General features: G+C 34.0%; 1 protein-coding gene across 12 annotated transcripts in view; it reads right to left on the reverse strand.

Annotated features, from left to right (window-relative positions):
• Positions 1 to 25,731, reverse strand: part of Sntg1 (syntrophin gamma 1) — an 835,631-nt gene that overhangs the window by 560,179 nt on the left and 249,721 nt on the right. For all 12 annotated transcript variants that reach the window (XM_021248956.2, XM_087185779.1, XM_087185795.1 and 9 more), the window contains one exon: positions 5,077 to 5,150. The gene's annotated coding sequence lies outside the window, so the exon portion shown is untranslated. The remainder of the gene's footprint in view (positions 1 to 5,076; positions 5,151 to 25,731) is intronic.

Genomic DNA, 25,731 nt, shown 5'->3' on the forward strand with positions numbered 1-25,731 from the left:
ATTATCTATCATTATAAAACACTTTTCCATTTGCCAAATTTTTATTTTAGAATTTTTTATTCTTTTATTACTGTTCTTTTTATAGGCCTCACTCTACTATTTTAAATAATTTGCATTTATTGTATGATTTGCTGTGCAATGTAGGTCACCTACACATTGTTTTCAATACTGGAAGTATAAATTACGTACAGAATTTTCTAATTGATTTCCATCATTTTTTATTGGTTTTCTTTTTAAGTACAGGGGGTAGAACTCAGGACCTTGCACTTGTGAGGCAGGCACAGTGCCACTGAGCTCAATTCCCAGCCTTCTCATTGGTTTTATGCATTTACTTTTCACAAATTTGACCCTGCAAAAATGCATTATTACAACATTGACCTGTGTGTATACTATTCATGTGTATAAAAATATTTTTGATGTCCTATTTGCATATTTTCCTTTGTAAAAAGCCAAATTTCTTCAGATCTCAGTTCTTTGTAAGATTGCATATACTGTAGTGATCCACTTTGGCTTTTTATCTTTTCATGAGACAGACTGTCCTTCACTATGTCAGATGACTGCAGTTACAGTACTAGATTGACACAATAACCAGTATAATGATATGCATTTTTACATTTTTATTTTTATCTATTTCTTTGTGGATATGATTTGTCTGATTGTGACTATTATACCCATGTAACTATTGTTGTTATACCTGAGTATTTATATATGTTATTACAGCCTGTTTTATTGTATAAAGTAGCCTGTTAAGTGTTTTGTCATGTTTTTACACATTTCACAAATAAATCCTCATTTAAGAACTTTTAAATTTATTTTTTCTAGAATCATATTTTCAAAATTTGATTTTTATAGATATTAAAATCTAGGGATTTTAGATTTTAGAGATACTGATCTTTCAGAATTTCAACATTCAGGATTGTATCTTTGGGGATTATAGTCTAAACCTGAGGTCCTATGCCTGCGCAGGCCCTGTAAGGTTGCAGTAGGAAGACCCACAGAATCAGACCTCTCTAAGTTTTACTATAAGACTCTGAGCTTCTGCTGGTTGTAACCAGGACTTCTGAACAAATCAAGGTCTCTGTGAGCCTTCCTGGGGTAAAACTCCCATCCTAGCATCTGGGGCTCCTCTTCTGTGGTAATCACTATGGATGCTGTCCGCAGACTAGCCTCTGCACCCAGGAGAGTGGGAGACAATCAGAGATGTTAGGAAATGAAACCTTGACTGAACTTTACAATCACTAAGATGGTGTTCACAATCATCAGGGATATCACAGCCTGAAAGCCAGAGCAGCAGATTAGATTTGGAAAGCAGGAGGCTGGGTGATGCAGAGAATATATCAATTTGGTCCACACTCACAGGGAAACACTATCTGCTTCCAAAATTGTAGTTGGTATACCCCAGGATTCTTTTAATTGTGTTCTGCCATTTTGACACAATGACCAGCATTCAGTGCGATAATATTTATGAGAATATTTCTTGGAACCTTTTGTTTTTCCTTTATTGCCAAAGGTGTCTAATGGTGACCTAAATATTATTGGTGAATCTTTTTCACAGGTAAACACAGGTCCACAATGTGAGACCTAAGAGGCTGCTGGTGGTTTTTACCTGAGCAGAACTATCCTAACTGCATAATCAAACTTTTTCTGAACAGGCAGAGAAGGAATCACCAAGCCCAAAGTCCCGACCAGTCTTCTCAACAAGGGAAGCAACACAAAGAACTGGCAGAAAGCCTATTTCTGCTGACAGAGACAGAAAGGAGAACAACCAACCTGATTTTCTAAAAAGTGCAGCCAGTGTTTAAAAAATATAGTGCAGCCACCTTTATCTCAGCCATGGAAGAAAGGATTTGAAATGCACAGAATGTAGCTCAGGAAAGAGTGTCATCAACTGATTAATTTTCCTAAAACATTTATTGGGATCCCATACGTTTTTACATTTTAGCATGATAGTAAATCATGGGGTCACAAGGAGAAGCTATAATTACTTTCTTTAAACTCTCATATCTTTCCAAAAGCAAACAACAGAAAACAATTCAACATCTTTGACTCTCCTCTCCAGGAACCTCATCTGCCCTCCCCTTCAGGACGCTTATCTGGTCAGAGCCAATACACTAGGGAGGTGGGCAGTGGGTCACAGGCAGAAGAGATTACAAAAGTTTGCTGGGATATGAAGTCAGTCTTGGGATCAAGGTTAATCTTGGTTAAATTTGTCCTTTACGTCATTTTATTTATTATAAGCAGCACAGTCAGCAAAACTAGAAATAGAGATGTTTTACCAGTGAAGTTAGTAATTCTATAATATCATAAACCTGCTTGAAAGGACGAGGAATTTGAGCAACAATTCTGGTGGCAAATAGCCAAACAGAAATTTCATCCTGTGAGAAGTTACAATAGCATAAAGAGGAGACAAACTGTGGAAATACCAATTGAAGTAAAGGGCAGATGCTCCAAATATCCCTGAAACACGAAATATGGAAAAGCGGTAACAGGATAAAATTTACTCTTAAAATATTAAATATTTATGTTTCATTGTTAGGACTTATAAACACTTATATTGTTTTGGCAATAAGAAAATGCTCTGGAGGTCTGAGATTTCCTCTAGCCAAGTGGAGAGGCCGTAAACACAAGGCAGGAGTTGACAGTCCAGCTGTAACAGCTGCTGGCACCCTAGCCATGCAGGGTGCTCTTGTTCATGGGGCTACTTCCCATGTAAACTGGGGAAAGTCTAGCTTTACATGTGAGCAAATATGAGCAGGAATAAAATATATGAGGTCAAGATAAGTACTTAAGAAGCTAGAGAAATGTTTGCAATCCCCCCAGATATAAAAAGCAAAATGTGAATTACTTCTTGGAATTTTCTTAAGAAGGTGCTTTGAGAAAGGCAGCAGCAACTGTCAAGTGAATTTCCTTTACTCCCCTTACAACTGCCCTTTTCCATTTCATCAGGGAAAACACGTATAACTTGACTTCTTATGTATGAAGGCACCCAGTGGATTCCTAAAATTGTGCATGATACTAAACTCTATATGTATACTATATTTTTCTTACACACACACACACACAGTGAAGTTGTATTTAAAAATTAGGTAGAGTAATAACCAATAATAAAATAGAATAATTATGATACTACACTGTAATAAAATTGTCAGCATCACTACTCCTGTCCTTTGGGGCCATTAGTAGGTAAATTAAGAGTTACTTTAAGAAAACCATTTGATACTGCAATAGTTAATCTGATCACCAAGACAACTACTCAGTGAGTAAAGGGTGGGTAGTATATAGTGTATGTATACTATGGAAAAAAGATGACTCATGTCATTTCAACATGCTGCTCAGAACAATGTAATATGTAACAATGTAATATGAATTGTTTACTTTTGGAAATTGCCATTTAATACTTTTGAGCTACAGTCCACTGCACATAACTAAAACCACGGTAAGTGAAAATGTGAAATGTGAAATTGTGGATAAGAAGATGCTATACTATTTAATGGGCTTTAATCAAAATTTATAGTGTACAACCTTTGAAATTATATAAAGTGGGCTTTGCACAGGGAAGAGGTAAGGACCAAGGGAGAAATACTTGAGGGAGTAAATCTCCAAGCAATTTTAAAACAATCATTTCCACTTATGGTCAGCAACATGGAATTTTATAAGCCCCACTTGTATCATGGGATCTATGTGTCCTTCAGTTAATTCTTCCACATGAAGAATTAACGACTTCCAAATGAAGGACTGAACAAGCAAAGAATGACAGGGTACAAAGAAATGATGATGTCTATTTACTCTGAAGGTTTGGGGACTGAGGTAAGAATTGAGATGGAGGTAAGAAAGGTAATGGAAGGGAGGCCAAGTCCTACATCACCCATACCTGCCCCGATGAAAATGCTTCTTTTAGCTCTCCTTTATCATCTGAGCTTCTCCTTGATTTCTCTTTGCTTTGTTTAGAAGAAAAACCCAAACTATGAAAAAAGATCTAGCTATGAAAAACAATTTGGAAACTTTGGATCTTATCTAGTCCAACAGAGTACTCAGTAAGTAGAATGACCCTGACACGTGCATACTTATAACACAAATAAGTACTTCTGAACTTGGCAATGGCCCTCAGAATCTAGCCGGAGCTCTCCTAAAATTTATGTGGATGCATCCAGTCCAATCATAACATTCCATGATTTTCATAACACTTGGAAATATGCTCAAGGATTCTTACTATTTTTATATTATATTGAAGTATATTTACTGTATCAATATGTATACTATGCTATCAGTATTAGCATGTATGTATACAATGTTATCAGTATTAGCATTTTTTGAACATTACAGAGGACTGTGAGTTTTCTGACTTTTCACTAAATTCACACTGCAAGTCTTTGCAGTTTAAGGACATAAGAACCCAAAATTACGATGAGAAATATTAGGAAAATCAATTAGTAACTTCAATTCCAGATTTTCCATTTCCAACACAATGTGATTCCTTCCTAAGGAGACACTTGCCCTGGCATAAGGCCAGGGATGCCATTCATGGTATATGGGCTTTCACTCTGCTGATTCACATACCATTTCTGAAGGTATATTTGATTCATTTTACTAATTTCACACCAAGTCACCCATTGCTTAAGACAAACATAAGAGAACGAGGCAGTTCCCCAGTGCTATATGGCACATCCAGAAACACCTTTGCTGAGCCTCCAAAGGACTCTTACTTATTTTCCCTTCTTCAGGACTCAAAGGAGGCTCCCTGCAGCATGCAACTCAGTTCTCCTCTTAATAAGGGGGCTTTGATCATGCAACTGAAAAAGGAGACCTCTCAGAAACTAATGGATGTTTCTCCTTCTTCTAAGTGATGCTTGTTGAAAAAAATTCATTCAATATAGGTGTTTAAATGAACATTGTGAAAAAATTTACTGAAATACAATCTAACTATGACCAAGCATTAGGGTATGAAGAAAACTGATGTATTTCCAAAACAGATAAAGCGGCTTCAAAATGCTTAATATCAAAGAAAACAATTATCTTAAAGAAATGATTTTTTCATTGATGAACTCACAATAATTTATTATGATGTAATGATCTTACTTGATTTTAAGTAGAGCAATGTTTTCCTTTGCTGTGATCACTTCTCTGGCAATTTTAGCATTCTGGAAAGCAGTCTAGAGAAAAAATGGGAAAAAAAAAAGAAAAAGAAATTCTATGAATATTCCAAATAGAAGTAGTGAAATGTATATATGACATGTATTCCCTTTTCCCATAAGGCAGGCATTCATACAGAGCACATTTATATCCAATTTTACCAGATTTTCTCATCAATTTCTAGGAATAGCTCAGGTCTTCATGAATCAAGGGCAGAAATAAGATATTATCTTCCAAATGGCTAGTGCCAAAAGATTAAGTAGACTCACTTTATTGACTTGAAGGGAAAAGCAAGAGACTATTTGGTAATCTGCCCAAAACTTCATTTTCTAACACTTGACATTTGAAACTAAACTGTTGATACCAAGGCTTCAAGTTTATATCAGTGATAATATTTTAAAACATTTATTGTAAGGAATCACCTATTGATTTGATGCCAAGAAGAAATGACTTTTTTATGAGACTTAAGCATTAACCCAAGTCTGGGGTAGAACAGTGTGTTGAACCATAAGAAGCAACACAATTCATGTTGGAGCAACAGCTTGCCCATTCCCAAGGCTCACATGTTTCTGCATTTGCCATTTAATTTTTAATGATCCCATATACATTACTTGTCCTCTCATGAACTTAATTGCAGTGTTAAAAAGACTCTAATACTTTAATAAAATGATAGCTACCTGTGATATCTACATTTAGTAGAGTAGCAATTAGCACATTTCCATGTTAGTGGGGCTGCCTCTGTAGGAGTTGCTAGTGTAACTAGAGAAAATATACATTAGATTCAGAAGATATATTTTGATTTTGAATGTGACTCAGATTCATGCAGAGGCCTATGGATATACATTTTTAAGAGCTTCTGAGAAAAATCTGAATCATAATCAAGTTGGGAACCCTAAAGTGCAATGAGAGTTTTCAAGGTGTGGTAAGAATAATTCTGAGACGGTGCTCAAGATTCCCACTCCAGTAAAGTCTTGACGGTGGACTGAGCTTGTGCCACAAGGATGAGGATCATGAGATGACAAAGTCAAAGGGCTTTTGTAAACGCAGTATCCAAAATCGTTTAATTTAATTTTGAGATAACCAATTTGATGCCTATCCTGGGTGAACAGACTTGATCACGAAGCATTCACGAAGGGTCAGAGAATTAGACTGGAACACATTCTGCTGCTGGCCTGGAAGAAGTAAGCGGTTGTGTCAGGGAGAGAATCACATGCCTAAATCTTCTCAAAGCTGACTGCTGCAGCTCAGAGCAACATTTGATTGGCAGACGAGAAAGTGGAACCTCAGCGGTACAGATTCAAAGAACTGGATTCTGCCAACAGCTTAAATAAGCTTGAGGGGAAAAAAATCCCATGTTCCACCTGAGAGCACAGCCTGGTGAGATCGTGAACAAGGAAATCAGCTGTGTCTATTCTGACCCACGGAAACTGTGAGATAACAAAGGAGTGCTGTTTAGGCCACCAACATTGCAGCAATTTTCAATCACTCTTAATCAATCTGAGAGATAAGTCCTATGCCTTAGTCCTGTATCTCTGCAACTTTGCATGTCCCCTTATGCAGCCATGAACCATGTATGGGATTCAAAATTTATTTTAACTTTTAAGTTAAGAATTCATAATTGCTTCTTTTGTCAAAAAAACTTTAGTATATTAAGTGCACCACAATTATTATTATCATATTTTGAAATGTAAGTTTTTTCTAGAGTCTTCCCTTAGTTGTATTTACATGACATCATACTTTTAACCTAACCCCATTTCCTTCATTCATTTATTTTTTTTTCTATTAATGTATTCTGTGGGGCTTATGAGGTTTATCTCTGAAATGGTAAATACATATCAAACTTCTCAGATTTAAAAAATTAGAAGTATTCATGTGTCTGTGTTCTATTGGGCCAGTGTTAGGGATGAAAGTAGAAATACTCACAGCAGCAACATGCAGCTCTCACTGAGCAGGTCACCCTGGATTTCTTTGGTACAGAGGGGAATGGATTCATACCAAGTTACAATGGTCAAAATGACCATGCTCAAAGTCCCAGATGCACACAGACCCAAGAATGAAATGAAAAACTATAAAGGAATCTTGATAACAAGATGTTTCAGCTTGTGTCTCTTTTTCAGTGTTTACCAGCCACAGTTCCACAATTACCTACTTATTTTCCAGTAAAAGCAATGGTTGGGAGTTCTGCAAAAAGTGTCAGTGTAACATTGTGAAAGAAACCAAGATATCCAGTAAAAACGATAAACAAAAATGAACAGGTCAGGCAAAGTTCACTATAGATAGCAGGATAAACAACAAAACAAACATATATTGATCAATTTATTACTTAATAAAAATAGGAGCAAGAGTAAATTGCAAAGTTTTATCCAATTGGGTTAGATAAGCAAAACAAATTAAAAAAATTCCTGGGTTCTGACCACCATGTCTTTCCCAAGATTCTGAGCTCACTGATGGTCAGCTCACCACTACTTTTTTATGTTGTTCAGAATCTTAAATTGTACTTCAATGAGCGAAAAAAGTTAGAAGTACTTCAATTCCAGTTTGCTGAGAGCCAGAAGTCAATCTCCATATTTGATTAAAAATTTACCTAGGAAATTTAAATATACACTTTAAGTATATGCATGTGACATTTGAAATACCTTGCTTCCTTCAGTTATTCAGAATGTGGCATTTAATGCAGATACATCCATATTATCTATGTACTCTATAATTTCTCTTTTGTAAAATAATTATTCCCTGAAACATTAAACAAAAATATTACTAACTAAAACAAATTTAACCATAAATATCAGAAATGAAAAGGTTAAATGAGGGAAAATTAAATCAATAATTATAAAGTTTTTTGAAATGCTAGTCATGCATATTTAAATTTAAAAAAATCACTCTGCCTGATATATGATTTAATGAGGCAAGCCGTAAAGTACTAGTTAGGTTTCAGTATAGGGTTTCATCACAGACTTTGTGAGAAAAAGTAATAGTATCATCCTATGAGGGAGTACATTTAAAAATATTTTCAACACTGATTATTTCATTTTTATGAACAATAAGAGTTTCAAACCTGAGAACATTTTTTTAAATAGGATGTTTGTCACTATTCGAAAAATGTTAACATCTTCAACATTACAAAAAGAAGAAACAAGTTCTTTCACAATTGATTTTAGGAGAGCTACAGTAAATTTTCTTCTTGCCTAAACTCACTCCAGCACCCTGTTATTGTTCACAAAAATATTCTACGTCTTCCAAACATCAGTCTTTTGTTATAAAATAAAGTGTCATATACCAGCATGACAATCTCAAATTACCCTTCCCATCAATAGCTATAAGCACACATATTCCAATTTGCTAAACAGACATTGTTATTGTCATTATTTTGTTATGAAATTTTGCTTTATTTTTTCATAAAATAAAAATATAAACATCAGTAATGTCTTCAGTGTAAAGAATATAAGCAGTATCTAAAAGATGGAAAACAAAAGTATTAAGATTTGGTAACTAGACATAGCTGAGTTTGATATCTTCAATATGGAATAAAGTTTGTCATCTGAAAACAAAAAGGACTGGTAAGCAAGTGAAGGCTTTGTATGAAAAAGCATTCCATACTCCAAGGTGAGCATAGGAATAGTACTCATGGTTTTTAAGTTTTTCTTTAAGAATAAAAATAATTATTATATAATATTTATAGAAAAACACTTTGTCTAATGATATTTGATTGACTTTCTTACATTTCAGAATATGTCTTGTAAGAGTCCTGTGCCATAATGATTAACTGATTTGCTAGAGTCAGCTCAGGATCATAAACAGTTGGGAAAAATCACATTTTTTATAACCACTAAAAAGACTGCAAGGAAAGATGTAGTCCTTATGCCTTCCCATTACCCAGACTCCATTACAATGGGATTTTACAGCACATCTCAGGAACACTACACATGACCTATCAGTAGTGTGCAGCAACAGTGAGGGCCAACACTCTACCTGAGGCTCAAGAAGTCTTGCTTGTTTTCTGTGTCTCACAAACTCTTCCAAGTGGTCATATAAAAAGCCTGCAATGGGTTACTAAATGAAGAGAGCTCACTAGATGACTCATCTGTGGCCTTGGACATTTGAGAGTCCAGTTAATATGTTCAAAGAGCCACAGCCAACTACTGAAGTATGCAGAAGTAAAACAAGTATTTCTTGGCTATGGCACAGGCTCAAGTGATAATAAAGTCCCTATACCTTGAGATGGTTTTGTGATGCAAAAAATACTTAACAAGGGAAATGTAGAACTGAATTGCTCATGTGTCTAATTACATAATTAAATGACAAGTGCATTAATCTCATAATTGTTTCTCTTTTATTTTGAAATTCTTAGCCATGACATATACATATATAAATATATATAAATATAAATACCTTTACATATATATCTGCTTATGTATCAGAGAATATCAGTTGTAGACTTGTAGAAATGTATCAAGCTACAAAGGGTTGGATCTTTTTTCTTATGCTTCTATCAATGTCAAGGCAAAATAAACTGCAAAAATCGAAAGTCATGGTTAATATTCTTCTCTATAAGCACAGAAATTTATTTCTTATTCTACAAAATAATGCAGCATTTTGGAAAACTGTTAAGTAGTTCCTCAAGGTGTGAAATGAGTATTAAAGAGGTGTACTGAGGTTAATATATAAACAAAATTGCACAAAGGGAGCTTGCCTAGGCATTCAAAATAAAATGTCAAAGATTAAGTTCCTAACAATGTGTGTTTCATAATACTAAGAAGTATAAAACACAAGAAAATTTAACATTGCTTTGTTGAGACATATATACTCTACAAAAAGAAAAAAGATGGGATTTCGGTTTTCAACAAGATAGTGAAGGCATTGTTCCATGCTCCTCTCTTCTAAATGCAACTAAATATGCTGGAAAGAATTCAAGAGTATCATAACATGACTGAAAGATAGAAGGTAAAAGGAACAATTGCTGGATACCTAAGACTTTAGCAGCAACTCCACAGTATGTCTCCTACGTTTTGTTTTTATGTCCAGAAAACCCTGAAAGCTATCAATGTCGAAAAGTATAAGATAAACCAGACACAGTGCACAACTGTTATCCCAGCACTTTGGGAAGTTGAGGCTGGAAGATGCCCTGGGAAATTTACAGACTTAGTGATACTCTGTCTCAAAAGAAAAAGAAAAAGAAAAAGAAAAAAGAGGCTGAGGATATATGTCAGTGTCAATGTCCTGGGTTTAATCCCCATGAATATAAAAAAATTCTAAGATAAAACAGAATGAACCAAAAAATGCTTTCTTGCCATAGGGTCATAAAATGGTCAGTGCAGCAAAGATCTCAAAGGAAAATGAACCTCAATCCGGATGTTTGCCAACATCGAGTTCTCTCCACCAGTCAGCACATACAAGTTTCCTGCTTCACACCAGGTCAGAAGAATCCTCACCCACAGGAGTGACATCAACGTGATGATCCAACACTATCACTGACAACTGATATCTCCATCCAGAAAAGTAATAGAGTCAATAAGGGCAGGCTAATAACCCTTCGACTAGTCCACACCTGAAGCAGCTGTGGTCTGATATATGATGGCAGTGGCATCAGAGGTGTCCCTGCCTGACCCTTCAGTGCCAATAGCCTGACTAGAGTATCATCACCAATATAGCCTGGCCAACACATGTGCTGACCCTGCCAAATACATGGAGCAGCATAACCCAAACTGCAAGTGCAGCAGCTGCAGTGGGGAACCATTCAACAGTAAGGACAGTAGCAGATCCTATGTATTACATGGACAACATGGCTGAGACACCACCGCCAAAACAGGGTAGCAAGGAATTGACCTGCTGTTACAGCTTCAGGGTCAGTAAGCTCATCAGTTGCCTGAGATAGTGACACACCTAATTCACCACACTGCTGGTGACCAGGACCACACTTTTCTGAAATTCCAACCTTAAGAAAGCTGTGACCCATGCAGCATGCACAGGGCTCTAAGGAGAGTCCATTTGAACAAGAACAAAGCTAAGCAGAATAACATAGCAAGGGCTCTGGAAATGATAGTATCATCAAATACACCCCTTATACACCTAGGTCAGGTCCCTCATAGTAAAACTGAATAAACTGACTGCTTACGGAAAACAGCGATTTAAGCAGAATCAACGGATTCCTAACATAAGACATAAAATGTCTATTAAATAATAAAAAGGTAATTCATCATGCAAAGAACCATTAGAAATGCAATTTGAATTAGAAAAGGGAAGCAACTGACACTAACACAATAGGTCAAATGGTGAAATATTGAAATGGATTTTAATAACTAACAATTATAAATTCTCTTGAAAAAATAAAAAAAAGAAAATGGTAGCAAAGAAATGGAAGTTAAAAATAGAGCTAAATAGAATTTTTATAATTAAAAATATAATAATGAAAATATATATGGATAAAGTTTATATTACAGAGGAAATAACAGAGGATACAACAAATAAAATTTCAGACAGATGAATAGAATTTACACAATCTGAATAACAGAAATGAAATAGAACATATATCCAAGGACTTATGGGACAATAACAAAAGTTCTGCTTTGGGTATTATTGAACTTCTATATGGGGAGAAGAAACAATATGGGACTGAAAAAGAATTCAAAGAAATAATGACTGAAAACTTCACACAATTGATAAAGACATAAACCTATAAATTCAACAAGCTATCCCAATCCAAAATAAATCAGCATAGAAATGTACCCTAATTACAAGTTTGAAGACTGAAGACAGAAAAATCCTTAAATTGATCAAGAGAGACAAAATATTACCCTTAAAAGAACCTTTCATCAAATGACAGCAGACCTCTCATCTGAAACCATGGAAGCTACAAAGGTAGGGCATATTTTCAATGACTGAAAGAAAGCAGTGGTCACATGCAGAGGCTATCTGTAGAGAGACTGTGCTTCAGGAATGAAGGGGAGAAAAAATGTTTCCAGAAGAAGAAGAAGTAAGGGCTGAAACACCAAAGAAAGCTATAATAATTCATTGCTGGGAGAATTCCCTTATAGAATGTTACTGGAAACTCTCCACACAGAAGGAAAACATTAAAAAAAACAAGTTTAGAAACTTTATGAATGAAAAAGGAATGAAAGAAATAAAAAGGGAGGCAAACATGATTAATTATACTACACCTCATGAGTTCTTAAGCTGTGTGTGTATATATGTATATATGTATATGTATAGTTGTATGTGTGTATATATGTGTATATGTATGTATATATATATATATGACAAGAAAGATTTAATAATGCAACTTGAAGTGATAAATATTGCTATTGGTAAACTGCAATAAGATAAATTTGAATATTTAATACTAGAACAACAATAAACACCACTAAAATCAATATACTCAAAACACATTATAATAAATCAAAATGGAATTCACATAAGTGAAGACTGATGGCAAGAAAAAAATAAACCTAGAAATGAGAAATACGATACAACAGTAGAAGAATAGGTTCTGACATATCAATTATTTTCAATATAAATCATCAGAAAACATCAATTAAGAGACAAAAGTCAGCAAATGGGTTTAAAATGTCAACCAAGACTTAAACAGTTTATTAAAAAGTCTCTTCAAATATAGTGATTAGGTAAATTGAAAATAATATTGAAAATTACATATAATGCAAATAATAAAAAAAACTTTTATTTTCAGAATAAGTAGACTTCAGAGCAAAAAAAAAAAATTACAAGGAAAAGGAAGGCATTGATATAATAGTAAGTGGATTAACTGATGAGGAATACATAGTGAACTCAAGTGTTTACACTCCAAAAACCAGGGCTTCAAAATACATGACAAAAATCCCATTAGAGTCAATAGGAGAAACAGACAAACCCACACTTATAACATGGACCTAAGCACCTCACTTTCAACAATTTATACTAAATAAAAATTAGGAAAAATATAGAACTGAATAGAGCCACCAATAAGAAGGAGTAATGGACTTACAAGGATACGTTACCAGAATCAGAATATAGTTATTTCAGGTGTCCATGACACAATCATCAAGGATGAACATATCTTGGCTTATGAGACAAACATTAACAAATTTAAAGTAACTGAAAATTAAGGTGTTTTCCAGCCATAATGAAATTAAACAAAATGAATAACAAAAGATAAAGAACTCCTCAAACATATTAAAATTAAATAAAATTATAAATAATTCAGGGCACTAAGAACAACTTTCAAGGGAAGATTTTAAAATACATTAAGATGAATGAAAAGGAAAATACAAGATCAAAGTGTGTTGGATATACCCAAAGCAGTCATAGGAAGGAAATTTGTAGCATTAAATGCTTACATTATTAAAAAAAAATAGTATCTCGAATCATTCATCCAATTTCCTAATTTAAAAAACTAGAAAAATCAAAAAATAAACTTGAAGCCAACAAAAGGAAAATGTAAGAATCAAGGTCAATAAAACTGACAAAAATAAAGTTATAGAGAAGATTAAGACAATAGTGGTAATTATTGAAAACAGTATTATTGAAAAACTTAGCAAGCCTGACAAAGGCAAAAAATGTGAACATGCAAATCACAAACCTATGGTATGAAATAGGGAACATAATTGTGTATCCTGCAGTCATTAAAGGAACATGGAGAAGTGCTATGATAAACTTTCTTGTCATAAATTCAGCACGTTTTAAGAAATAGGCTAATTTCTTGAAAACTACAAACTACTAAAATTAGCTAAAAGTTAATACACAAACTATTTAGTTCCATACTGATTAAGTAATGTGAATTTGTAATTTAAAGCTCCAGGAAAGTAATCTCTAGGCATAGATGGTATTAGTGCAGAGCTTCACAAATATTTAAAGAATTCATATTAATTTTACAGGAAATCTTCCAAGAAACTCCAAGAGAAGGGAGCACTTTCTAGTTCAGTCTATATGGCCGAAATTACTGTGATTCTCAAACCAGATAAAAACAATACACACACAGAGACATACATCCCCCCCACAGAAACAAATACACACAACACTAAAACACATTATTTCTTGTGTATTTAGAGACAAAAATTTTTAAAAATAAATGAGAAAATTAAATCTACCAATGTGTAAAAGCAATTATATGACCCACTAGTTTGCCATGATCAATCTGTTATGCAAGGCTATTTGAAAATTTACCTATATTATCCCCATATTAATGGATTAAGGATAAAAACATTATCATATCAATAGACACAGAAAAAGAATTACATACAATTCAATACCTATTCATGATAAAATCTGTCATCAAAGTAGGAAGAGAGAATAGCATAAAAAGCAACCAGGAAAAAAAAAAAAAACACAACAAAAAGTTTCCAAGCCCTAAATTAAATACCCAAACAAAAAGTACTGCTTCAAGCAAAAGTGAAAGAATACTTTCCCTCTAATGTTAAGAAGACAACAAAGTTTACTCTCACAGTTCTAATTCAACACAGTAGTTTTAAGTCTAGATTGTACAATAAGGGAAGACGAATAAATAAAATACATGAAGATTGTCAAGGAAGAAATAAATCTATCTTTAATATATAATTATATATATGATTATAGGATATATGATTTTCTATGGAATTTACCAAAACAAAACAAAACAGCTTCCATGACAAGAAACTTAGTAAACTCATATAATGCAAGAAAAATGTATAAAAATCAATTACATTTCTATATATGAACACGAAACAGGCAGAAAATAACAAGTATACAATGCTTCTGCTTATTTATATAGGCCCCACATAATGAGTATTATAAAATGCCAATGAAAAAATTTAAAGAGGACTTACATAAGTGGAGGACAAATTTTGCTCATGGATTGATAGACTCAACATAATAAAAATGTCAGTTCTTTTCCAAATTAAACCTTAGGTCTAATGAATGTCTATCAAGATATTAGTAAGATGTAGTGAAGACATAGATAGGCTTTACTAATTTTTTCAATAAAGGCCCTACACTGGGCAAAGAATTTTTGATAAAGAAGATTAGGAAGGGAAGAATCTTTTCTAATGGTTTAATGTATGGCTGCAGTAATTAACCCGTATGGTATATTGATGGAGAGATAAACACAGATAAAAGAAACAGAGGAAGCATAAGTAAACTGTATTAATACACCCAATTAATTTACAATGAAGGACTTAAAGCAATTCAAGGAAGAAAGGATAACTTCTCCCATAAATGGTCTATATATTGGATATCCATATAGCTACAAGTAGGAAAATACACTTGACACTAAAAGCATGATCCATAAAAATAAACAACTGATAAATAAGATCTCATCAAACCAAAGGACATTTGCTTTGCCAAAGACCCTATTAATAGGATGAAAGAACAAATTACATATTGTGGGAATGTATTTGCAAATCACATATCCTAAAGTAGACTTTTATCTAAAATGTATAAAGAATTCTCAAAACAGAACATTAAAAAACCTAATAATCTGATTAGAAAATGGTCACAAGATATGGACACATATTTTATTGAAGAGGATATACAGATGGTAAATGACCATATGAAAAGATTTTCAATATCATCAGCTATTACAGTAATGCAAAAATGCAAATTAAAATCACAATGAGATATCACTACAAGTCCATTAGAATGGTTAGGAAAGAAAGAAAAACAAATGTAGGCAAGAATTTACAGAAAATGTGTTCATACATCGCTGAAATGTAAAATGATACAGTCACTCTGGAAAATAGTTGGGCTGTTTCTTCTAAAATTAAAAATAGACTTTTAATATGACATAGCATTGGTATTCCTAGACATTTATGTCACAGAAATGAAAATTTATTTTCATTCAGAACCTTGTGCATGAATAGTAAATTTATTTCTGACTGTTCAAAACAAAAACAAGCAAAATTTCCTTCAAAGGATGATTAGACAAACCATTTTGTACCGTGGACTAGAACCCAGTAATAAAAAGGAACAGAATATTGATATGCACAGCAACTTAGACAAATCTCAAAAGAAAGCTGCTGAATGAAAAAATGTTAGAGCACAAAGTATAATTTTATTTATATAATATTCATGAAGTAATACAATCACAGAAATGGAGAACAGATTATAGGTTGCCAGGGGTTAGGGATGGGATCGTGATTTCAGTGTGGTCTCAAAGGGGTAGCAATATATGAGCACATTTTCTGTAAATTTTTCCCTACATTTGTTTTTCTTTCTTTCCCAACCACTCTAACTCCGGTGAAAGCAGAGTTAATTATCTTGGTTGTGGTAGAAGGTACAAAAAAGATACACATGTGATAAATGACACACACACACACACACACACACACACACAGAATAAAGGAATGTATATGGAACTGAATACATTCTGTGAAGTGTATCAATCTCAGTTTCTTGGTTTTCATAATCATGTCTATGATAATATAGGACAATGAACTTGGGTGAGGCTGGGTGAAAAACAACCAGAATTTTCTTGTATATTTCTTTGAAATTTCCTGAAATCTCTCATTATCTCAAACTTTAATTTTAAAACCCTAAAATACATGATGAAACTGAGTCTAGTTTAATTTTATCTATTAGAGGAATACAGAATGGGTTCTGGTAGAGCTGGGATGCTAAGTATCCCCCAACGATCCACATGTTGGTATCGTCTTCTTTAGAATGTCACTGTTGGAAGGTTTGTGAAACTCTTAAGAATTGGAATCTTTGGTGGTGGGCCTTGGAAGAGGAGGGGGAACAGTAGCCCTTCCCCTTTTTGGCACCCTGTCATCAGGTGGGTGGGCTTCCTCCACCACACCTTTCTGCTATAATGGGCTTCTCACCAAGTCTACCAATATGGAACAAAACCTAGAAAACTATGAGGGAAAATATACTTTTTCTCTTCTTAAATTGTTTACCAGGAAATTGTTAGTCCACATTCCAACCCTTATATTAGGTAGTAGAGTCACAAACACTTATGGTATTAATAGGTTTTTGTACCAAATATATACACTCACTTGTATATACACACATGAATATGTTGCCTCCATTTCTACCTATGTCAATTATTATATTGAAATAATTAAAACAAGTCAAAAAAGAAATGTGTGCTTCATACTGTGTATGCATTTCTTCACATTGGAGGTATGTATTTTCAGCTCTTTATTGTTAGAGAAAAACAATATATTATCCTTTAAAAGTCAATAATATACTGGATGAAATAATCTAGTCTTAAGAGTAAATCTATAATTTATTGTCTCATCTACATTTGCCTGTCCTATGTTAATGATATAAAAATGCTATTTCTGAGATATATTTATCAATCAAATTAATAGATAGGGATCATATTTTTTCACAAATCTGTCCTTTTATAAAGATGTGTTGAATTTTGAGGAAATTGGGAAATAATAAGCATTGCAGGAAATAGATTTAGAAATATTTTAACTTGCTTTTTATGATATAACTTAAAAAATAATAACTTTTTACATTTCACTAAATATAGTACCAAATTATAACTTAAAATTCAGACATTGTCTTAATGGTTTTCAAAGATAGACATTTTTATTCATAGTAACTTCACGACTTTAAGAATTTAGGTTTGAATAGCAATGCCTGTTGGATATATGACAAATCCAGGTACATTCATGCATGTTGGTAATTTTTTTAAAAATGCTAAAAATTTCCAAATTTGAATTCCTGCTACAATCTGAAAATTATAGCTGTGACTGAAAAGGGGGAAGAAAAATGGGAGTGACTGAAAAGGGAGAAGATAGTGGAATCGATTTTCCAAGCAGATAATGTGCAAAGCAAAGTGGCTGAGTGTCCCTGGTTGGAATGAAAACCATCATCTACGTTTATTGATTCACATTGTTAAATTAAGCAATTGTGAGAAAATTGTACTCCTTCCCGATAAAAATCACTACCTAGAGATGAATACAAAGTTAAAACTTAATAGTAAACAGCAGTGTGGAAGGCAGAAATAAAATTTTGAGTGTATTTTGACAAACACACTTTTCTTGGCCCTTGTTTGAATAAATCATCATCTTCAAAACTATTTTCCCTGCATCCATACATCAATTCACTGAAACCTTATTTGTGTGTCTGACTTCACTGCAATACAGAGTTATTCTTCACAAGCAGACAATTTGCTACCATGAGGCAAATAGGAGAACCTGGCTGGGGACAGAGACTAACCTTTAAGTTAAATTGAGTTCACTTAATTAAATCAAGCAGCATTAAGCCAATTGCAGTCCTTCCAGTAAACAAAACTATACCTGCAAAGCTCATTGAAGCAGAATGTAATGCTTCCCTTTTCCAAATATTATGAAGACCTGAGACAAACTTCAAGAAATTTTTAAAAGTGAGAAAAAGATTGTTTTTTCCTGGGAGAAATAAAAGCTTTGTTTCTATGGGTAATAAAGTCACTATTTTCCTAATGCCTGATATACACGAGATCAACTAAAGTCAAACCTGGGTGTACAAGATGACTCATTATTTGACCATGATGTTAGGACAATATTCAGAAGAATAAACTTCATCCCTAAATGCAACATCGCTATAGATTTATTGTAGTTTAAGAACAAAGTGAGAAGTATTTAGCAGCCGGGGATTTAGCTCTGTGCCATGGCACCTGCCTGACAAGCATAAGGTTCTGAGTTTGATCCCTGGTACCAAGAAAAAAGTACTCAGCATATATTATAAATATAATATATGCTATATTAAAATAATTAAATATTTTTTCCAAGTAATTTCCAAGCTCTTGTTGGAGAATGAACAAATACTGAAATGAAATTTTTATTAGAGCATGCGGAACGTCCATCATATGCACCAAAAAGAATTACAGTATCTCATAGTGGTTTAAAACACACCTAAAGTAAACCTTTTGTGGTTTACTTTAAAACCTATTTTCAAATATCTTTGATTTTGAAGAACTAAACTATCACTTCAGTGAGAATGCCTTATATTTATGGTACTATGTCACAAGTATCAGTAAATAGGGCTTACCATATTGCTTTCTGTCCATCCTGATCAACTAAGAATTATGTGCTCTCTCATAAAAAGCAATTCCTTTTAGAATTTTAGACTAGAACACAGCATGTTACTGTGGAAAGTTCTTTGCATCTGTATATCTTGTCATATCAGCTATAGTAAAGCTTGTGAATAACAGTAGAATGATGTGTTATTCTCCTTAACCATATAAGAAAGAGTTATAAATGAGCTTTCTGCTTCTTTAAAAACTTATGACTATATTTTAATCATAGTCAGCAAGTCCATGGTGATATATAGCACAAAAACATTTATAGCTTTCTTTGAAGGTCTCTGGGATCAATAAGAACAGATCTCCAGTTGCACAAAAAATAACATCAAGAATCAACAAATGGAATTGTATCAGATTAAAAAGCTTTTGTTCAGTAAAGGAAACAACCAACAGAGTGAAGACATAACCTACAAAATGAGAAAAAATTTTGCCAGTTCCTCCTCTGCAAGAGGACTAATATCTAGAATACATAAAGAATACAAAAAATTAGACACTCTAAAATAAAAGACCCAGTCAAAAATGAGCAACTGAAATGAATAAACACTTCTCAGAAGAAGAAATTTAAATGACCAATAAATAGATGAAAAAAATGCTCAATGTCACTAACCATTACAGAAATGCAAATTAAAACAACACTGAGATTTTTTCATCTTACTCCAGAAAAAATGGCAATCAAGAAGTCAAATAACAAATGCTGGTGAGGAAAAAAAAGGAAAACCCTCCTACACTGCTGGTTGGAAACATAAAGTAGCACAACTATTATGGAAATCTCTATAGAGATTCTTGGAAAAAATAAAAATAGAAATTACATTCGACACAGCTATTTTTCTTATAGGTATCTTCTGGAAAGAGTTAAAGACAGTATATTATGGTGATACAAGGATACCTATATTTATAGCAGCACAATTAATAATAGCTAAATCTTGGAATCTTATATGTCTTTCAACATAGGCATGGATAAAGAAAATGTGGTATCTATACATAATGGAATACTATTCTGCTATAAAGAAGCATAAATTTGACTCGTTTGTAGAGAATGAGTACACCTTGAAAAAAATGTTAAATGAAATAAATCAGACACACAAGCTTAAATATCATATTTTTTCTATTAAATGAGAAATCCAAAGTATAAATAACAAAATGAAAGATAGATAAAAGGAAACAGGAACATTGATCTTTCCAAATGGGAAGGGGACATTAAAATAATTAAGATGTGTCATGTATATGTGCCAACTACCTACAATGAATATAATCATTATGTATCATAAATGTGAACTAAAAAAAAATTTTCAAAGGAAAGAAAATGAGGAAAGGAGATCTAGATACAGAAAGAGGGGGAAGGAGGTAGAGAAGGGGAAGGGGAAACTAGTCATAATATGCTAAGTTCATGTACCTACTCACTGAGATGAATATAAACATTATGAACAGCAAGCCTGTATTAAAACATTTAAGAAATAAAAAAATGAAACCCACGCTGAAGAAAATCAGAGCGTAAGAATAGACAAGGAAAAAATAAATCAATAAATAAAGAGGTAAAGCAAATACACAGTTAAATCTGTCAGTTCAAAAATTTGTTCTGCTTGGGCAGGGGATTTAGCTCCGTGGTTCCGGTGCCTGCCTCACAAGTACAAGGTCCTGGGTTCTATCCCTGGTACCAAAAAACAAAACAAAACAAAACTAGGAGTAAATAATTTCTTGTGCCAGGGGTTGTAATTGTAAATATATAATCATTATCTTGAAAAGTAGAATTCAACATAAATGGTATTCTTGAATCCTTTTTTTCTTTTTTGGTACCAGGGATCAAACTTGGGACCTTGCGAGGCAGGCATCAGAACCACTGAGCTAAGTCCTCAGCTCTTGAATTCTTAATATGTCATTTTTAATGTTTAAATTATAATTACAATTATGTTACTATAAAAGTAAATTAATTTTATGAAAAATCCAAAAAAATTTCTAATAATTTCTCTATAAGAAACTTGTACTTTTAAATAGAAAGTCCACATTTCAAAAAAAATGTACTTTAAAATACTGAGATGTAATAATAAAAGAAACACATTGTCTTGTATCCAATATTCTATAGTTTATGAATAGATATATATATTTATGAAAATGTAAAGCTGAAAATATATGGGTTATACCGTCTGTAATAATGAGTCTGTTTCACAGAAGAGAGGTGAAAAAACTGGTTGAATTGAGAGGTTTTCTTCTGTTGGGCATGACCTATAAGGAATTTATAAATGAGGAAGGGCATTGGTGAGTAGTGAAGGCACAAGGCTCTCTTTTGAAGAGGAATCACACCATGGAGAAAGAAGAATCTATGCAACTGAATCTAGAAGCAGGTTGTTAGCAACTCGAGAATGCACCAAAATAGCTAATCTAAAAGTAGCCAAGTTACACTGGTATTTAACTAGAGCCATCAGAAAAGTCATCCTAAGTGTTGCGAGTTGGTCTGTGTTGTACTCTGCAGCAGGATATGAGAGAATGCTTTTGTGTCCAAGCTCGCATTAGACAATGTGAGGAGTTGGGGCATTTCTTCCTTTGGGAACAAAACGGCGGACAGATGGAGGAAGAGCATCAGATTCTGGTCTAATTACTACACTTTGGTTTTTTGGTTTTGGTTTTTTACCACAGCAGAATGATGTGAAACATCACATGTGGCATAAATGCCCCCTTGCGCTCTAGATTCCTAGAGAAGATGGATAGAACATGAGAGGGAGATATGGCAGGTTAAGGAGTAGGTGACAGAGGTGATGGAGGACAAAGTTCTGCCAGTGGTGGGGGTGTTCCTAAAAGTCAGCTGCCCTGAAAAGAACCGAGGTGATTAATTCTTTGACATAATTTCCTCCCCTCAATACCTCTTTTATCCTCCCCAGGAAGTGGCAATCAAGCTTTGTTTTCCACCTTCCTTCTTTGTCTCCGCTAGGACTCCGTTCCACCATACAGCAATTTCCCCCTTCCTGTTCCTCTTCCTCTCTCCCTTTTCCTCTCTTCCTCTTTCCTTCCCTCTTTCCATCCCTCTCCTTCTCTAAGTTTCATCCCTCTTTCCTTTATTTCTGAATAGGCAATTCAGGGCAGACAGAGGATTATTCTGAGTGCGTGGCTAAGATTCAATCTTTTATCGGTGCACAATGAGGAATGAATTGGGTTTTTGAAATTTTTCTCTCTTGATCTGAATGGTGGTGCTTACTTCTGATCCTTAAATATTGTTCTGACCCTGGATCTTTTGAATCTGATTTCTTTCTCTTTTTTTTTTCTTTTTTCTCTTTTGTTCCTGATGATCCTGTGCTGTTCTTCTGGGAACTCTCCTCCCACTCTGCCAGTGTTTTTAATTAAATTCCCTGTCTTCACCTCATCCACTCAATATCAAGCACTTGTTTGTAACCCTAGGCCACAGTTTTCTCTCAACTCCAGATACATATATACAACATGCTCTCAGACAGATCATCCCAGGAAATCTTCAGAATCAAGATACTAATATTGTAAGATAACCTTTCCCCATTCTTAATATCTGCCTTTTCCAGGTACCCTGTCACCATCAATGGGACAGTCATATACCCATGAAACTGAGATTTGTATCTCACTTCTCCCTTCCCCTCAGCCTTCCTCCTCAGGTGGTTTATCTCCCATACACTTGTCTGTCTCTTTTTGGTATCCAAATCCACTGTGTGCATTTAATCTATTATCATGCCTTGCTTTGATTTCCATAATAATGGGAATATTGGTCACATATTTTCTCTCATAAAAACACTGATCCTCCTAAACACTGCTGCTTAAGGTATCGTTTTGAATTAGAAACATATAAACTTTTAAAAACATAAATGTCATGTAATCATGTAACTCTTCAGCTTCAAGTCCTTACGAAGATCTCTACAATTTTCAGGGCACAATCAGTCACATTTACAGTACTATTTGTTCATTGTTCTCGGTGAACTTTGAATTTACAGTCATATCTTTTCAATGTCAGCACTCTAAAGTCATTACCGTTTTCTAAATGAGACCTAGGTTTTCCACATCCCTGGTCCTTATACATTCCATTTTTCCTGCACCCTTCAGCCTCCTGTTCTTTTGCCAGGCTTACACCTACTTGTTGTCTAACATTCCTCCAGAAACTGCTCACTTATGTCCTATCCCCACTTCTGCACTTCTAAAGAAGTCCTGAAGCCCACTTGTTACTTATGCAGGAGCCTGGCAAGGATCAAATAAGGGGGCACAAGTGTAAGTGGGCCATTGAGTTCAGAATGCACAAGGGGGCCCACAAAGCACTAATGAGCGACTCATATGATCTCTCAGGAAGATTTTATACCATATTGTTGCTCAAGGAAATCATAAGCTACACAGTTTATATTTTAGAAAAAAATTAATAAACTATATTATTTTATTTACATTTCATTTACTAGGAAATGTAAAATCTAAATGGCACCTTTGTTTGCAATATAAAATTAAAGAAAAAAGAAAACAGATCAGAGCCTTAAGTGATGGTTAATCTTGAGTAATCCACTTGAGTCTTTAAGGAAATGGAGATTATCTTCTTAGAAAGAGGTAATTGTTTCTTACCAATATCATTTTCCTTTTCAAATTCATCTTAGAAGTCAATAGAAGTATACTATTTTCCACTAGAATAGATCTTGTTCATATCATTTATTTCATTCAAAATATCAGATATTACTGAAAGTCAATTTGCTGAAACTAAGTTTTTGCATCAGAAATTTATTTCAGTCCCATAGAGCTCTAGTGAGTATTGTCACTTTTTCCAACCCTAAAGATTAATATATTTTTCTCAAAAGACCTAGAGAAGACTGCATTGAAAATTAAGTGCAATGCCCAAGAGCATGTCTTCCCTTTATTAGAAAAACAAGCAAACACATTGTTCAATATGTTGTGCTGCACAAATGTCAAACATGCAGTTTTCTACTTTTTTCTTGTTCTGAATTAAAATTGCTCCCAGCTGATTTTTCATTTAAAGTCCATGGGGTAAGTGCTCCTTTTTAGATGATTGGGCATATTTTTTAATAGGAGAGGAAACTGCAAGTGGATTCTGACGAACTAGGTTTAATTTATTCTACCTGGATGGCAGTACACCAGATGAAGTTAATTAAAGTGTCTGAACTGCACTTCCTTCCCACATATCATGGGACTGGTAAGGCCAATGGGCAGGATGGATGAGAGTGTAGAATGAGCACACTTCTAAAAATGTGCTATAAAAGCATGAGTCTCGGCTACTGTGCAAAATGAGCAAACATGCCTAACTGTGCACAGATGGCTTTTTGTTTCATTGAAGAAAACAATGACAATTATTTTATTCAATTTTGGGGACAAACATGTCAAGCAATGCAACTTGTCTCCAATTAAAGGGGGTGCAAAAATTAACTCACAGCCTGCAATTTCTTTTTGCTAGCACCCAAAATCCCATTGAGATAGTGCCAAGAGATTAGGAATAACGGAGGACAGGAAAGGGCAGAACAAATTTCTGGAAAATGAGAATCAGACTGATGCTTAGTAATTTGCTTAGAAGGTCAAAGAATGCTTGAACCTATCCTAAGAGAGCAGTTGGGAGAGAAAAAAAATATAATGATTTATATTTCAGAATTTCAGTTACACTAGCAAGTGTAGACGTGTCTGAAAGTATAGCCACAAGTGAGGAGGAAAATAAGAAATGTGGCTTACGGGATATCTAAAGAATTTAGCAACAGTTGGCCACTCTGGGAGGCTGAGAGGGGAGAATCACAAGTTCAAGCCCAGCCTGGCAACTTAGAGGCTTAGCTAGGTCCTTTTTTTCAAGGCATTTTTTTTCAAAAAAAAAAAAAATTAAACAGAGGGTAGAGGAGAATGTAATTCAGTGGGAAGTCCTTGCGCTCAATCTCCAGTACTACAAAAAAGTTTAGTAACTAACCCATAGAAGTCAATTGCAACATACACACACACAAACACACACACACACACACACACACACACACACACACACACTCATGGCCTTGAATGAAAAGACTATTAAATAAAAATTCTCTGAAAATCAAGAAAAATATAAAATAACCCAATATAAAAATGGGCATAAGACAGGAAAAGGCATTTTAGAGAAACAAAAACCCAAATATGCAGTACTCATATCAAAAGGCTCATATGGTCATAGACAATCAGACAAAGATCAGTTTGGCCAACAACACAGTATGATTCATAATCATCAATATGGAAAAATGCAGATAATAAATGCTTGTGACTAAGAGGCAATGGGTTTTTAGATTCCACTAAGTATATAAACTGAAAAAATCACTATGTCATCTATAGAACTACTTCATTCACTTAAAAATTATTAACAACCAAAAAGCTATTGTGTACATGAGCACAGTCTATTTTTATTTTTCTTCTTGTGTATTTAGACATATTAAAAATGAAGCTACATATGTGTGAGATTAATAGATTGGATGTAAATTTAAATTTTTCAATATTTTCTAAGTTTCCAGCCATGTGAACTTAAAATATCTAATCAGCTTTCAATGTCATGGTTTCCCCACAATCTGAGTGGACAATGGGAAGAGAACCATTGCTTCTTAATACAAGTACTCACCCAAATTTCTCATTTTGAAGTTCACAAGGACCAGGTGACTAAGAGTATCATGATCATACAA

Source organism: Heterocephalus glaber, unplaced genomic scaffold (assembly GCF_053883595.1).
Source record: "Heterocephalus glaber isolate CG9 unplaced genomic scaffold, H.glaber_assembly_v1.0 deba00000281, whole genome shotgun sequence".
Lineage (NCBI taxonomy): Eukaryota > Metazoa > Chordata > Mammalia > Rodentia > Bathyergidae > Heterocephalus > Heterocephalus glaber.